The sequence below is a fragment of the Peromyscus eremicus genome, chromosome 15 (assembly GCF_949786415.1).
Source record: "Peromyscus eremicus chromosome 15, PerEre_H2_v1, whole genome shotgun sequence".
NCBI lineage: Eukaryota > Metazoa > Chordata > Mammalia > Rodentia > Cricetidae > Peromyscus > Peromyscus eremicus.
In genome coordinates this window covers 24,327,891-24,345,133 of record NC_081431.1, presented here as the reverse complement: position 1 = coordinate 24,345,133, position 17,243 = coordinate 24,327,891, and the positions used below count along the sequence as shown (strand labels likewise).

General features: G+C 39.3%; 1 protein-coding gene across 2 annotated transcripts in view; it reads right to left on the bottom strand.

The window, feature by feature from the left end:
• Atf6 (activating transcription factor 6) overlaps positions 1–17,243 on the bottom strand; it is a 169,386-nt gene that overhangs the window by 5,870 nt on the left and 146,273 nt on the right. The window lies entirely within an intron of this gene.

The following is a 17,243-nucleotide window of genomic DNA, read 5'->3' as shown; positions in this document are numbered from 1 at the left end:
CGTATTTGAAGAATTGTTTACACTTTATGCTTTAGTTGCTCACTTGTGGTTAACTTGTACCTCCCCTGGGAAGGCTTCTGGACTGCTCACTTCACGATAGTTTCTTTACTACGTCTCAGCCCTTAAACCCCATTGTCTGTTTCTCATTCTTACTTTACTGCTCCTTTGCCCCTCCCCATTTCACTACTTCCATACTCATACCCTCAAGTCCAAAAAACTACAAATTACATGTTCCCCAACAGGTACCCTAGTACTACTGCCATTAAACCTTACTGGGGACACAAGTGATATATACAGTGAGCATGACCCAAACTCACAAGAATGCTGGGATGTCTTCAGAAGACCAAAACTAGGAACCCATGGGCAGAAGCAGGTAGTTAAAGCCTGAGGGCAAAGGCTATTTACTCGATTAAACTACAGCAGAAAATATCCAAGCCCATAGAAGGAAATGGACATCCAAATACATGAGCATTTAGAGCCCCAAAGAGCTATGACCAGATAACCTTTCCATGACATATATATCATAGTTAAGATGTCTTAGTTTTTCTGTTGCTGTGATGAAATACCCCGACAAAGGAAATTTAAGAAAGGAAGAGTTATTCTGGCTCACAGTTCAAGGTATGTCCACCAGGGAGAGGAAGCCAAGATGGCAGAAGCCTGAGGCATCCACAGGAAAGAACAGGACAGAGATGAATGCGTACTGCTGCTCAGCTCCTGTTCTCCATTTTCACAGGATCCCATCCAGGGAACAGCCCCATCCAATAGAGTGAGTGTATCACCCCACCTCTATTAAAGCAATCAAGAAACCTCCCATAGCCATGTCCAAAGGCCCATCTCCCAGTTATTCTAGATTCTGTCAAGTTGACAACACTAACTACTACAGATGTCAAAAGTGCAAAGTTAAGAAATAATATTAAAAGGTGTAAGGGAAAATGTAGATTCACACACAAATGAGACATAACAGAATAACATCAGATTTCTTGTTGTCAGATACCCTAAAAGCCAAGAAAGCATGGAATGATATACTTCAAGCCCTAATCATAAAGTAAACTTTATTGACAGTCTTGGGAGTGTTGGAATATGATCAAAATATCCCACAGTGGTCAGGTGGCTCACAATCACATGAACTCCAACTCCAGAGGATCCACCCCTTATCTGATACTTGCTTTTGTGTGTGTGTGTGTGTGTGTGTGTGTGTGTGTGTGTATGTATGTATGTGTGTGTGTGTGTGTGTGTGTGTGTGTGAATGATGAAAACCAATCTTTAAATTTATGGTAGAGTTACCCTGAATATGTATCAAGCAGGATTCTATATAGCTTTGTGCTCCTTACAGATACCACTACTGTCTGTAAGAACTAAGCTCCACCCCCCCACCCCACCCCCCCTCCGCTTCAATCTGGCTCATCTCTGCAGCCTCCATTATCATGAATTTGAAATACCCAGATACATACTATACTCCCTCCATACTTCCTAAGAGGATGAAAGTTTTTTTCACTTCAGGGACAGCCAAATTACTCCCTCATTTGTAATCCTGGGTGGTCATTTTCCAACTTGTAGTAAATGAAATGATGAGAGAATTATAAACACATAATATTTCTCAATCCCAGCTGAATAATCACGACACTACACCAGAAGCTCTGAAAATTTGGAAGACTGTTCAGTAGTAAACGTGGCATCTGATTTTGCATTTTCATCTGTGAATCTGGAGCTGTGTTTTCAGGATAGGCTAGTCTCATACTACCTTTCTATTATGATCATACAAAGCCAAACAGTAATTTTTAAATTTGAATACTTTTTAGTGAAAAAGAGATCAGATTAGAAATAAGATCCTTCCTATCCCATTATCCTTTCTTAAACTTTTACACTAGATATGTCGAGCATTTTGGAAGAAAACCCAAAGCTTGACATTTGATCTTCAGACTCCACTGTTATGTTTGGGGATAGTGAGCCATAAAGCTTGTCACATCGGAAGGTGGGGCAGCTCGAGACATCTATCTAGTGTGGGATGTTTTCAAAGGGGATCTAATACACACACTTCAGAGAGTCTACGTGTTCTCTGATATTGTATAAAAAAATTGTGTGTTTTGGAAAACAGCCTATTAAATTCTTAAAAATTAAAAAAGAAAAATTAAAAAAAAACACTAGATAAATCTAATAACCTATTCATTTTATAGTATGCAATACATTCCTTCTATTTTAAATCCAAGGGAAAATAATCCCTGTGCCTTGATAGGTTAGTCATTGCCTGAAACATTCTCATTGGTGATAAGTTTCCTTTACAACTCTTCTAAGTCTCTTCAATTATAATTGAAGCTAATTTTCTTTTCAGCCATACCAGAGATGAAGAACATCTGGCTGCTGCTGTACACTAACCTCTTCTTTAAGGCCATTGCTATAGCAGCTTAACACCAATTTTCCAAGTCATGACTCCATGCAATGGCTTTCAAATTATTTATCTTTATACAACTAAATTTAAATGTCTAGAAGTTGGCTAGTGTTTCACATTGAACTATTTTCCAGAAAGTAGAAGATGGAAGAAAGACATTCTGCTAATGTATTTGGAATCATTTCATTCAGAACATGTGACCAAGTTCGGATTTCAAGGCGCCACACCAGCCATTTCCTTTTGGAAGTATAGTCACTGTGTGTGTGTCTCTGTATATGAATACACACACACACACACACACACACACACACACACACACACACACACGCTGTAGCACAGAAGACCAAATAATGGGAAACACATGCCAGAGACATGAAATACATATTACTAATTTTTACTGGTGGTTTTTTTTTTGGGGGGGGGGAGGGATTAACTCAGAATCCAGATGACAGTTTAAGATCAGGACTAGGCTCTCTAATATAGTTTCAACCACCTGCAGAAGACATTAGATTCACATACCTGCTGTAGTTTAAATTGATAACTAGAGTTCTCTAATGCTTTAAATATCAAGAGGGGATGAAAGACCTAGAAATACAGGCTCTGAAGGAAAACTAAAGCTGCAATTGGATTCCAAACCTAGGAGCTCCTAGCTATGGCTGAGACGGCACTGTTACCTTAAACCCAACCAGAAGGCTCAGGGTGGCTCGAGACTAGAGCCTTTAAACTATCTTCTGTTCTTCATTCCCTCCCCCTGATGGTGACGAGTGCTAGGCCATGGTAAGCAAGAGCAATGCTAGAAGACCATACGAGATCTAGACAGTAAGCGAAGGCAGTGGAATGGAGGAAACCCTTCTGCAAGACGTGCTAGATACATTCTTGCAATGCTGGGGCTGAATGCAGGGCCTCCACCACTGAGCTACACTGCCAGCCCTGCATACTTTGTTTACGATATGCCATTAGGAGTCACAAAGTTCCCAACATCTCTAAAGATTAGAGACGATAGCAGCGCTGGTCTGCTCTGGGAGATCCTATAAAACAGATCTTTGGGTTTCACAGAACCCAATCAGACAGTAAATGAGGCAGTCTCACCATGACTGATGTCTGGATTGCTGCAACTAAGGGAGGACACATTGAGAAAGAGGCTCACGGTAACTGTAAAACAGTCATCCTGTGGACCAGGCAATTCACCTGCCTCACCCTTTCCAATGCTGAGATTTCAGGTGTGGGTCACCATGGCTGGTTCAGGGGAACTTGATCTTGCCTAGGTCCCCATGGTGCTGGGCTGTGGGCATCTGTTTACATACCGAGCACCCAGAACAGCAGGAGCTGCACCACAGCGGGAGCTGCACCACAGCAGGAACAGCAGATGAGGCCCCTGCTACTCTTTTAAGACTCTGCACTCTGTTACCAGGTGAGCACCTCTGGAAAGGACAGCACCTTCAACTGATGCCAACAATTTGCTACTCGGTGTGAATAAAATGATCAAAGCAGGCCCTGAGAGAGGGTCTGAAGACTTGGGTTAGCCTTGGAGAGCAGGAGAGGAAGGGACCTTAGAGAGAAATGGGGTCAGAATGTGAACAGCTGGGACAGAGCACACATTTTAAAGATGATGTCCTCACTGTTAATGTGGAGGGCTCTGCTCAGTGAAAGTCATGGGTCTCCTGAGGAGAGGAAACATGATAAACATTAGGTTGAGGAGTTGAGAACCAAGTTATGTAAAAAGACTCATAAACCGTTCCCCCTCTCCAAATGTATACAAAGAAAGAAAGAAAGAAAGAAAGAAAGAAAGAAAGAAAGAAAGAAAGAAAGAAAGAAAGAAGGAAGGGAGGGAGGGAGGGAGGGAGGGAGGGAGGGAGGGAGGGAGGGAGGGAGGGAGGGAGGGAGGGAGGGAGGGAGGGAAGGAAAGTCATGCCTATCTGGAAAAAGAGAACCCAAAAGGAGTCACACTAAAGTGAAGGTGTTCTGGGTTTATGCTTCTACCAATAGATACATGGAAACCACCACATTTTCAAAAAATATTCACCTTGTGTGCTGGGACTTTTGAAGCATACAGAATGAGACAGAACAGCAATCCAAGTCTGGTAAAATGCATAAACCGAATATTTTACATTTAAAATCCATCAGGCAAATAAAAAGGAAAAGAGATGAAATGCTGCATGCACGAGCACCGGAATGTGTTTCTGAATGCTCAGAAGGGTTGGGGAAGCCAGGAAAGGTGTCTGAACAGAGGGTGGAAAAATTCCAGGCAACGTGGAATTCTGAACAGCTTATAAACACACAATAGCTGAATTAAGCAGTCTGCCAAGGGGCTATTTGTTGAGAGATGACTAACACAAAAAACAGAACTAAATATCCAAAAATTTACATAAAGTTTAATTTTTAAAAGTGACAAGGCTTGACTAGTGCTTTGTAAAGAAGTATACATAAGATAGATGTACTGACTTGTTACTTATGTGCATGAGTGTTTACCTGTATGTCTGTGTACCATTTGTGGCCGGACCTGGTGACTGCAGAGACCAGGAGAAGGTGTCTGATCCCCTGGAACTGTAGTTATGGAGCTGTGGAGCTGCCAATGTGGGTGCTAAGAACTGAACCTATGTCCTATGAAAGGGCAGCCAGTGCTCAAAGAGGTGGCTGAACCACCTCTCCATCACCAAAGACAGATTTTCATCTAAAATTAGACACCAATCCCAATGAAGCAGTTTGTTCTGTGCAAGTTTGGCTGGTGCCAGGCTATGCTACTAATCTCTGTACCTGAATCTGGGGACAACAGAAAACAGACTGGAAAACACAGAAGCACAGTGACTATAAAGACATGCTGTGATGTCACCTCTCTGGGGGGCTTCTCACTTCCATAAGCTAACTCTACTATGCCGGAACATCTCTAATGGAGACACACGTCTGGTTTTGGGCACTTCAACATACCACACATTGCTAGTATTCTTACTTTTGCTTAAGGGGAAACCCTTTTCTGCTATTTTGACCCACTCAGATTCTCTACATAATCCAACTCTAATAATATAAACCCTACTTTGAGTATCAACTTCTAAGAAACCTTCCATGGGAACGCCAATGCTTACTTTATGTTAGTAAAGAAAGGAAGTTAGGCTTCTTTAAGGAATGGCTGACGAAAGCTGGAATGGGGAAAAAGGAAAGGGGAGAAGGCTAGTGAGACGGGAAGCTCTCCCTCACCAACTGGGAAGAACACTGATCAATAACTGTCACACTGCAGACGGTGACAGAGATGGCACTTCCAACATCACAGATCTGGAGATGTGAGAGCACATGGAGGGACAAAGAGTTCCCAGCAACTGTCACAAATGCCCTTCGCCGGAAGAAATTACAAAGTTTCTCTGATGGGAAGGTTTTAGGATTGAAAGTGATCAGAGGCAGAGAAAAAGTTGAGGGGGATATCACACATTCAATTGTAACAAAACTAGAAATTGTTAAATAGTGTAGGTTTTATGGACACTAGACAATGGAGATTTTGACAGGAAAGAGTTCTGTCCTGTTAGATTTGAAATGACATCATAAAACATGTATGTGGGCCTAAAATAGTGACGATATAAAGTCCACTGGACCCTCAATACCTTTAGTGGTCATGATAACTGAATGGTATTACTAAGTACAAGCAAATCAAACAAACAAACCCTGATTGTTACTATATTAGTCTAAGCTTCATTATTACATTTTAATATATAGCACTTTCACATGGGCTTACTATACATTAAATTTCCAGAAATATAACTGTTGATGATCTACTTAATAAATACTTCTATGTATAAAACACTGATCATCTAATCCTCATATCAAACTCTTAAATCAGATATAATTATGATTATTGCTGTTATTGTTCCCATTTATGAGACAAAGTAACTAAAACACAGACATCAAGTGCCTGGCTACTCAGCTGGAAAATGACAAAGTAGATCTTGACCTAGACAGTGAGGCTACAGAAGCCGTTCTTAAAACTATTCTATCAGGTTAGGAATATTTTTTATCCTGCAAATTAGAAAAATCAAGAATTATTTATGATTAAAAAAATCATTTTCAGTAATAGAATCACCATCAGAGGATATCCTGATTAAACTGCATGGTAGGTACCCAGAACCAAAAGAGGAGAGTTCCAACATGTCTCATTCAGGTGGTTCTTCTGATGATGTCAATCCCCAACCCCCTTAAAAAACTGTTGTTGTTGTTTTAAACTTGAGTCTAATGGGTGAATAATGTGTCAATTCCTTTTCTTCTCCTATATTAACAGCTATACTAATGTTCAGAAGCCCTTCACTGTAAAACCCAGACCCACAGATTAACTACCCAAAGGCAGATTATAGGTTAAACCTCTGTGATCATAATGATGGGGAGAAGAATGAAATTACAGTCCTTCCCTTGTTTGTTTCTGTCTGTCTGTCTGTCTAGTTTTGAGACAGGGTCTTACTAGTTTTGAGACAGGGTCTTACTATGTAACCTTGGCTAGCCTGGAATTCACTGTGTAGATGAGGCTACCCTTGAACTCATAGAGCTCTGCTTGCTTTGGCCTCCTGAGTGCTGGGATTAAAGGCATGATTCACCATGCCCAGCCTCCTTCACTTGCATTAAAATAAAAAAATGAATGGGAATTACATATTCTTTCCAGAATGTCAAGATGGTCTGTGTAACATTTCTGTCTACTGTGTTGGGCAGGCTCAGCTACTACAAGATAAAGCATTCCAGATCATGGTAGACTCTTAAAAGATAACGAGGCCTAGTAACACCAATTATTCCCAGCTTATCAAAAACCCTGGCATATTTTTTAATCATAAAGCAGAACCATAGCATGTATTGGGCTCCTTTTTCCCTTGGTGCTTGAGGATCTGCCATTACCATGAAATGACACAGTAAATATCTGTACTAGAAAGTTCATGACCAGCCACCTCCTTCAGAGGAGAGAGCTGTCACTGATGGGCTCTCTTATCACAGAAGGCAGCAGTACTCAGATCAGAAATTTAGGAAACACTTGCCAAAAAGGACAAGACCACACCAGATACTGTCTTTATATTTGGATACAGAATCCATTTCAGTAGTGGCAAGATAATTAGCTTTGTTGTGACTGAACAAAGGGAAATGAACCCAAACATAGACCTACAAGACATAGCCTGTATGAGAAAAAATGAAGAGCACAGTGAAAGAAACTCTGAGACCAGAAGAATTTAGAAAGTCAAGGAGACTGCAAAGGCCAAAACTATCCTGGCAAAATGTTAGCTGGAGATAGGGTAACAGCAGAGACAAGATTACATAGTGATTGATCAGCATTAAGGTGCAAAGCTCTGAGAGGACTAGGAAACTGTGAAAACTGGTTTCTTAGAAACATCTCAGTGGGCTTAATTTCACAGAGACACACTCCTAGGAGGAATCACACTAAGTCAGCTCCCTGGGGACAGGCATTTTTGTCACTGCTGAATCCTTACTGTACACAGAAGAGATTCACTTATCAGCATTTATTGGAATACATGAATGTGTAGAAATAACCTCGAAGGAAGCTGACATAAAGAGGGTGTACACTGAAGTGACTACTCAGAGAACTGTGCTAGGCAGAAATGAAAGCCACCTCAAATATGTATCTTAGAGATTCAGTTTTTGTATATGTATATATGTGCATATCATGTGCATGTTTGTGTACGTATGTACATATATGTGAGCAGGTGTATGTGCTCATGCATATGGAGGCCAAAGGATAAACTCAGGTGTTGTTCTTCAGGAACTGTCTACCTTTACTTTTGAGACAGCATCTCTCACTGTCTAAGCTAGCTGTCCAGTGAGCCTCAGGCATCCTTCCCGTATCCACTTACCCAGATGTGCATGCGCCATCATGCTCAACTTTTTAAATGTGTGTTCTAAGGATGTAACCTAGGTCTTCACACTGAATGGCAAGCATTTTACTGAGCGAGCTATTTCCCAACTCCAGATTCAGTTTTTAATTGGACAATTTCTTCCTCTTTGGAGAAGTATGATTAAGCACAGGGTAGAGGCCAGTTTCACAAGTCAGTGTCTATAACATTATTTGCTATTCTGAATCTCTTTTTCCCCCATTGATATGTCAGAAATCCCCAATCTGAATTAAATTTAAACATGCTTTAAAAATTCAGGGTCTTCGAGTACCCACATGTGTTTAATTCCTCAGCTCCTTACAACAATTGGACAAGTTTACATAAGTAGAACCAAGCAAATGGGTCTTCAGAAAGATGTCTGGGTCCCTATGTTGTTGTGCAATATTTGACTGCACTGTAACACTGTGTTAATAAAGTTAACTTTGATTTAGGGGGCAGAGTCAGCGGCTAGCTGTATGAAATTAGCCACTGAGAAGCCAGGAATATGGAGAGAAGACGCACAGGAAGGAGAAGGGAGGGACTTGGATTTTTCTCAGTCTCTTTGATCTGGGAATTGTGGAAGAAGGATAGCTCGCTGGTCCTCTATAGCTTCTTTTATCTGTCAGGTTTTTACCCCAATATCTGACTCCTGAGTCTTTATTGATAATAGAACAATTTAGATAAACACTTCACTGTGTCCCTTACTGTTTTACAACATGTTTCCTTCTTGCGAGCAAGTCTCACTGACAAAAGGCAAGGCAAGCTGGATGTGTGCCTGTAATTCTAGCATCTCAGAGGCTGGGACAGGAGAGTCAAGAGTTTCAGGCCGCCCTAGACTAAATATTGAATCCTTATCTTAACAAACAAACAAAGCCATTAAATAGTCATTAAATTCAAAAAATCACATGCCAAGATCTGAGATGGCTAATCCAGTCCCCCAGTCCCATTCTTAAGTAAAATATAGTTTAGTATTAAGTCATTTATGATTTTTCTTTTAATATTTTTAAAACACTCTATTTATCTTGGATAATCTGCAGGTGTTTTGTTTTGTTTTGCTTTGTGTCTTAAAAGTCATCAGTTAACGTAGATAGCACGTTCAGGCAAAGAAACAGCTGGTGGATGTCTTAGTCTGACTAATGGCTGGAACCCACTTGAGCATTTCCAGCATTCACTCCTGCAGATGAAATAACCAGAAAACACTCATTCTGGAAAAGAATGAGAAAGAATTTTCCCGTTTTCTGGAAAACTTCTGGAAACCAACCTAACAAAGCACTGAGGAAACAGTTTTCAAGGCACTCAGGTCCTGGAGGCCACTGACTGAAGCTAGAAGAGGTCGCTACTGAGTAAATTAAAGCACTACTCTGATACCCCATACCAAAAAATAGGAGCACCCTGGCTACTAACCTTCTCTCAAATAGATGATCTAGGATTATGGAATGTTTTTGATCTGCATAGAAGTCAAATAAATTAGAAAATACTATCCTATTTCTATGAATCTTGATACATACTCTGTAAATTTATAAAAACCCTCACTTGTGATTTATAACAATGTCGCTTCCTTAAGAGAAATAATTTTTGAGTTAATATAAAGTGGCATATAGACATCTCTCTCAATGTGGAGACAGTTTTGGTCTTTGAGCCCCAAAGAATTATTCTTCTTAGCAGGTTGGTCAGCCTCTCTCCTTTCTGTTAATCAGGTTCCTTTGAGCCTCTTCTTTTCTGCTTTTGTAGAATTCAGTTTGAGCAAGAATCTTACTAATGCACAACATGATAGTTGATCATTCAAAATACCCAACCAACCCTGGCTAGCCTTCAGTAAGAATTCTACTGAGTCCAAGAATTCTGCTGAGTCTGTCTAGCAAGAATCCCTCTTGGCTCTCATGCTTCTTCTTAGTAATTTTCCAGTTACTGATGCCTCCTGAACACTCTTCCCCTAGGCTGTACATTCCTAATCCCTTTTCCCAAACTGCAAGACCTCCTCATCAAGGTCCCTTGATCTCTTGCCACCGCCATCATTGAGTAAAGTCTTCCTTACTGAGTTCAACAGGTGGCAGGAATAACATTTTCTTTAACATTGTTAGTTGTTGCTGTCTGTTCTATTTCTTTCAGGTAAAGGAAATAGTAATGCTCGTGAGACTAAATCTTGGTGTATATCTCTGTTGGCAAGAAGCCAAGCAGCATTTTAGAAAATTAAAAGCAAGTTATAAAATGCTCTGATGGGTAGATGCCATGCCTGATCTGCTGAGGAAAAGTAAGAAAGCAGAGGAGATGCTAATGTCCAGGGATAAAGTCTAGTGTAGAGAAACCTCTTGCTCTTATTTGTTTTATAAACGTCATTAACATTTTATAAAAATCAAAGATTTTTTTTTGTTAGATTGTTGGGTTTTTAGGATAAGAGCTGCCCATATTGTAAGTTATATATGAAATAAAAAAAACAGGCATAATTGAGTAAATGCAACATTCCAGAGTCCAGTCAGCTGTGAAAATGACAAACAATGGCTGAAAACAGAAACTGGGGCTGCTCCACCCGCTCGGTCCTTGTGGAATGTATTCCCCACACAGCCTGAGAAGAGCTTCACGGCCAAACTCCCAGAGATCCCTAGCAGGACTATGGGACACACACCATTAAGATTTTTTTTTTTTTAAATTAAGGATGTTGCTTGAATTTCTGAAGTCCATAAAGCTTCCTTGTGCTTGCTGATGAAATACCTCCTAAAAGAGCTCATTCACTCAACAAAACCTGCCCTTTCTAGAAGCCAGACAGTTGCCTTCAAAGAGTTTAACATCTGGGTTAAAATAAAATAAATGAGGACCCTCCCATGCTCCTCCTAACAGTCACTCCAACCTGTTAGTGGCTGCAGGTGTGAGATCAGGGAACTTGTGTCACCTTACACTAAATACTCAGGTGGCATGGCTGGAGAGATGGCTTAGTGGTCAAGTTCACTAGCCGCTCTCACAGAGGACCCAGGTTTGAATCCCAAAACCCATACAGCAATTAACAACAGTCTGTAACTCCAGTTGCAGGAGCTCTAACACCCTCTTCTGACTACCTTGGGTACCAGGCACACATGTGGTATACATACATACACGCAGGCAAAATACTTTAAAAAATAAATCTAAAAAAAAAATTGAAAATACGTGCTGTTGGATGTATGGCAAATGATTCTGTAATCACTCATTTGCTAGAAGTTATGGCCATTATGGGTATACCTGCACAAATCAAAACTGATAATGCTCCATCATATGTCTCTGTTAAAATGAAACAGTTTTTTGCTTATTATAATATAAACCATATTACAGGTATACCACATAATCCTACAGGTCAAGCAGTTATAGAAAGATCAAACAGAACTCTAAAGGATATGCTAAATAAACAGAAAGGAGTAACAAAAACCCCCAGAAATAGACTACATAATGCTCTATTAACTTTGAATTTTCTCAATGCCAATGAGAAAGGAACAACAGCTGCAGAGAGACATTGGATAATAGAAAAAACTACAGAATTAAATCAACCTATATACTTTAAGGATGTGCTGACCTCAGAATGGAAACCAGGATATGTATTACATTGGGGACGAGGTTTTGCTTTTATTTCTACAGGAGAAGATAAGCTGTGGGTACCATCAAAATTGATAAAGGTTCGATTTGAACAAGAGAGACCTCTTAATTAGAGGAGGTGATAGTTCATCAACTATCATGAACATCCAATTTAAACTTACACCAGTAACATATATCTTTTCATTTAATCAGATAGTAACTTGCCCAAAAGGAACATCCCCAAAAAACCTTGGGGAAAGGTTTTTGTTTTTGTCTTTTAGGAGAATGAAGGTTAAGGAATTTGAAGAACACTGGACAAATGAGACAACTGAAGAAAAGGGACAAATCGTCTATCCTAAGAAACAGAGTGAAATGGCGATGGGTATGTTATCTAAAAAATTTTATGTCTTCCTAAATGTTTGTTTCTGCTTTTCTTTAAAGATTTAACACTATTTAACTTCTAATAGTCCCAGTTCAATTAAAATTTAAAGCTGACTTTGGAGTTGGAGAATGGCTCGCTCCTTCTTTAAACTCAAGCATGTTGTTAAAAGGAAAATGCAAACTCCCTGTATCATGCCAGAGGGAAAGAGCCATCTTCTGCTATGGGACAGGAGAAAAGCCAAATTAATTAAGGGACTATTCTATTACTAATCTTAACTCTTTGATTCTATTCTGATTCTTTAAACTTTTCTTAAAGTATGAAATTTATATCAAAATTTACAAGATTAATATATATAGATATATATACATTTTAAACTTTGTTAAGATATGAATGGTCATATAGAATACTAACTAATTCTAAAAAGCCACATATATAGTCTTTGTGTTCGAGTCTCTTATCAATTTTTTGCAGGAAATCACGGTCAGGCCTAACATCAACTGAAGTCTCCAGGAAGAAGATGGGGCCCCACAACAACAACAATTCCACGTGGACAATAATAACATCACTAAGCTGACAAACATCATCTACAGATCAGCTTTGAACTACAAAGTGCTCAGAGCAATTCTGAGAGCGCTAGCTGAGATGATCCAGTCTCAAAGACTACTTGAATAAGGATTTGAGATAAACCCTGAACTTTGGCATTATACACAGACTGGATAACGAAGGATATAGTTACCTTTCCTAGAATTTGACAATTAACCTAAAATTTTTCTTTCAGGATAAAGATAACTTCGCCCATACCCAGCAGGAAGCAAATTCAAGAATACGACGCCCACATTCCTAAAGAGGTGGTGTGGGGTGGTTGGTTTTTTTGGTCTTTTAGGTCTTTTAATGGGTTTTGGGTCTGGGATAATTTTCATTGATTAGGGGGGTTGGTTACAAGTTGTTGTAAAGGGTGAGGAAAAGGGCTAAGCAAAGGAGATTAGATTTAAGGTTCTTATTTAAAAAAAAAGAGAGAAAGAAAGAAAGAAAAAATGTAAATACTTTACATTGGATTGGATTGTTTTATATTGTATACAAATTATATATATTGAAATTGATATTATTAGAAAATGCTATATGTATATTTCTAATTGTACCGTTCATTTAACAATGTAATGCAATTTTCTAATCCTTGAATGTTATTACCAACTATTAGGATATAAAGAAATGAAAGTTAGTAGTTAGACATTATAATAGAACTTGTAGTTATATTAGGTATGTTTTCAAGATTGAGTAGATATATTTTAGATAGACAGGTTATCTTCAAACCCTTCAGAGATCTACAGAATATGGCATTTAAAATGTTTTAATAACTTAGAAAATTTTTCTTTTTTGTTATGACTATGAGACATGTCGGCTCCTGACAGTACCAATCTACTTCAGAGAAAATATGGGCATTGAAAAAACTGTAATTGGAGTTAACTTTCATTGTAGCAAAAGTTAGCCACTGGACAATAAAGTATCCTCGAATCAACTGCTGACGAACAGGACAGACAAGACACGAAACAAAGGACTACTGATTCTTGTCAAAACAAGTGTGGTTATGGCTTTATCAAAAGGCATCTTCTGAGGCCAGGACAATATGGCACCATCCCTGAAGTGGCCTTCATAATCCAGGAAAGGTACAGTGCCCTTTTCTTCGAAGGCAGCTGAACAGGCAGTGGGCCGATGGCTTCTGATGTGCAATGGGGAGGTAGCTGAAACAGTTATTCTTGAAGAGTAATTAAGCTCACACCTCTCAACAGAAGAATGGCATTTAATAGAGGGATGTGGAGAAGAACGGGATGCTGAAATGAAGCCACATACACACATAGCCAAGAAGAATGGACAGCTGAATTAAAAAAACATCAACAATTTCCAGAATTTAAAATCCTGAATCATGACATGAAACTAGTGGAATTCAGGTATTTCTGGTATTTAGACTGCTCTCACCCAATGTGAGGTTGAACTGTTGACCTTGTGTACATTCTACTTCACAAATGAGTCTGTCAGATACACTAAGCCTATAGGCTGAAGATGATGCCCCAACACTGCGGAGAAACCTCAGATGATTGTCCAGGCAGCTGGCTGTTTCTGTCAACTCACAAGTTTTTGGAAGTTGCTTGCATATACTTCCTGTTTTTATTTTTTTTGTTAGCTAATACTATTTCCTTCTTGGGTCTCTGAGGGAGTTGAAGATTAGTTAGTTATAGTTGACGATTAATTAGGATAGAAAGTGAATTAGATACAACAGAATAGATAATGGAATTATTTTCTCTGAATTTGTCAAATACAAATGAACTAGACATTGTTTAGGTATTTATTACTTATATATTGTATATAGTTATTGTACTTTTGTATATAGTTTTTCTTATGTTAGTTATAAGCTTTTTCTTTTTTCCTTTTTATTAAAATAGAAAAGGGGAAATATGGTGATATTTTATTTGTATTAAAATGTTATTTGTATGTTAATAAATAAAGTTGCCCGGGGGTCAGAGCTATTAGCAAGCCATAGGAAAGCAGGGCAGTGGTGGTGTATACTTGTAATCCCAGCACTTGGTATGCAGAGCTGGGTAAGTCTCTGTGTGTTCAGGGATACAGCCATTATTGGACACACATGCCTTTAATCTCAATACCAAGCAAGGAAAACCTGGAGGCCTATACAGACAGGCCGTGACGAGGCGGTCATGTGGTTGGGTTTACAACCAATGAGAAGGCAGAACAGGAACACTATATAAAGACATTAACACAGGGGTAGTGAGTTCGGAGAGGTAGGACCACTGCAGGAGGAAGGGTAAGGTTTTAGCTCTTAGCTCTGACCTCTTGGCTTTCTTCTTTGCATTGGTTCTGTGTTTCTTATTTAATAAGAAGGTTGGTTGCATCTACAAATACGTAGGTGGGAGACACAGGTAACATGCTCATAAAAGCAGATGACTGAGGACTCAGCATATCATGGCAGAATCAGAGAAAACTGTTTTCAGCTAAGATGCCTAGTCAGTATATCAACTATCAATGTACATTCATGTATGCAACATGTATTTGCTCAAATGTTTACATAACAGTTACTATCTTCATGTAATTTATAATCAGGTTCTTAGGAAAAATATTTGGGAGGGACTAATAACATTTTACAGGATGGGATATGGAAAACTGCAGAAGACTATAATAGCATGCTTACATCTAACAAATTACTAAACTTATTTTTACGATTCTATTTATTGCTGTTTTATGGGATAATTACACATCTTATAATTAAAAGTTTTTCTAGAGTAAGCAGAATGGAGTGGCACTTTGGAAAAAGTAGGACTTACTAGGTTCAAACATATCCTCTGGTACACTGACAAGAGTAATGGCTACAATAAATTAAAGACATTTCTGTCCAAACGAATTCACAGAGCTGCCTCGAACCCCTGTGCATATATATAAAAGTGCTCCAAAGATTAATTCCTTCTGGATCTGATGGAAATAGAGTAAGACAAGGGGGTCTGAGGGTGCTGGCATTTTATGTTCAAATAAAAGTTTTAACATAAATTACAGACCAAATCCCAACTTCAGCACCTAACTTGGGTTCTTACTTTCTCAGACTTGTTCTACATTGCCTCAGCCGTAGGTTCAAACTGTGTCTTCAGTCATTGTGAAGTAGTCCAACAGGAATGAGAATTACAATCTTTATTCAAGCTGTGGACATAACAGCACATATTCAGACACGAGTCTGAAAAGCTGCCTCTTGCTCATAAGGATATAAAAATCTCTTATTCCTTCTAAAAGAGATTTCTGACAAAGAAATTAACCAGGCTGAGACAATGTCAAACATTGCATTTAACCTTATTTGCCAAAACTCGTGGAGAGTTGGACAGCTAATGCCTTGCTTATGGGTGTATGTTCTTAATTCAAAGTGGCAAGGGTGGGTGCAGGGCCATGCTGTAGACATACTTCCTTTCCTGAGCCAGACAGGCCTGTTACTGCCTGAGTTTCCTGGCCTGCTTTCTGGCTTGTCTGGCCTGTGGGTAACCCAGAGGAAGCAGCATTTGGAGTCTCCCCATGTCAGAGCTGGCTGCATGAAGCTCAGACATCCTCAGTATAAAGCAGCTGGACAAAAAAGCCTACATTTTGTACAATTAGAAGGAAGGGAAAAATCAAGCACATGGCAATTAAGGGAAGTTATAGAAATACTCACGTCCAGCTACAGAATAAAGTTATATACACAAAATTATGTCAATTATAAAGAAAAGTAGATTATTTCATGCACTTTTGTGATTATTCAAGTTAGAGTTGTACCAGTCTTAGAAATGACATACTCTCCCACTTTAGACCTTAGGAACCTGAGGCCCAGAAATTCTTGGGTTAAGTTCTGCAATTTATTCTCATTATTACTGCTTCTTGGAGACAGTCCAAAGGAGGGCTGGCCCACATCCTCCATAGGATAGTAACTGAGGAACAATTGCTTAAGATGCAAATCACTTTAAAAGTATTCACAATTAACTGGGGTTTATTTATATTATCACTTAGAACTTTTTCTAGATTTTAGCTCTTGGTGCAGGGAGGAGGAGCTTGGACTGCCTCAACTCAATGTACCAGGTTCTGCTGTCTCCCCATGGGAGACCTTGCAATGGAGAGGGTGGGAAAGGGGGAAGGGTTGGAGGGAATGCTGGGGGGTGGGAGGAGAAGGACAGGGGAATCTGTGGTTGGTATGTAAAATGAATAGAAAATCTCTTAATAAAAAAAGAAAAAAAAAAGACTCAAACTGAAGAAGCATGAAACATGGACCAGAGGACTAGGGTTATTGAGCTCAAACACTTTCAGGACACATCATTTTAAGGAAAAGCCTCTTTGATCTTCCACTTTCTAGTCTATTTTCATTCGTTAAATATTTACTGAATCTCCATTGGGCCAAGCCTGGTCTAGGTGTTTGAACTGAAAGGGAAATAAATCCACAAGGGTTTCCCCTCACAGACTTTACATTCTAATGGTGAGCATGAGTAGAGAGGACAGAAGAGAAGTAAATGGTGTTTGAAAATGATGATGACTAGGGGTGAAGGAAGGCATGAATGAACAGGCCACACTGGAAGCA